Genomic DNA, 870 nt, shown 5'->3' with positions numbered 1-870 from the left:
ACCGGGGAGGATGTCTGGCCGCCCCGTTCGTGACTCCGCCCCCTATCCGCCACGCCTAAGAGAGAGAATCCCCTCTAGGCAGGGGAAAAAGCCCCGCCCCATTGAGGGAGGGGCAGGCCGGCGTACTTAAGGCTAAGCCACGCCCCTCTATCAACCGTAGAAGCCGGAAGCGCCAGGGCCAATGAAGGACCGAAGTTACTGACTCCACCCCCGGAGAAGGAGGACTAATGAGTGGCTAATTCTCCCATCAGTTTGGCTTTAATAGCAAAGGCCGGGCCCTTTCGCAGTATTCCGAAAGGGGTCTAGGGACTAGAGGGGAGGATTCTCTGAGGGCGGCTATTCTGGGTGGCCGTCCATTCTCCGTGGGGATGAAAGCTAAACCCCGCCTCCCTCTGGGCGTGCAGACCTCGATTTCCCCGTTTGTGACGTGAGGAGGCCATTGATCTGGACGTTGTGCCTGGAGGACCTCCGGGGGCTGGGTGTGGGGAGGGGGTCCACGAGGGCGCTCTGGCCCAGCCCGGGGTTTCTGGGCGTGCCGCCGCCACCCTGCTCTTTCTGCCCCCGGCTGGGAAGGTGGAAGCTTGCCCCACTTCCTGTTTGTTCGGTGCGCTCTGTGACCATAGATGGTCAGGTCTGATGCCGCGCAGCAGCCTCCGCCCCGCGGTTTGGGAGTCCTACTTCTCCGTGCGAAGGGTGTGGTCCGCAAGATTAAGATGAGCGGAATTAGAAGAGATCCTGCCCTAGTCGGATGCCGCTCAGTTGGGGGGACGTTCCGCACCGCGGCCGCTGCACGCAGGGAAGACTTCGCTTCCGTGCCCCTCAGGCCTGGAGATCAGAGCTTTGTTCCCTCAAGGTTCACACTTTCCAACC

The sequence above is a fragment of the Phacochoerus africanus genome, chromosome 8 (genome assembly GCF_016906955.1).
Source record: "Phacochoerus africanus isolate WHEZ1 chromosome 8, ROS_Pafr_v1, whole genome shotgun sequence".
In the NCBI taxonomy this organism is placed as follows: domain Eukaryota; kingdom Metazoa; phylum Chordata; class Mammalia; order Artiodactyla; family Suidae; genus Phacochoerus; species Phacochoerus africanus.
Note: the sequence above shows the minus strand (reverse complement) of the source record.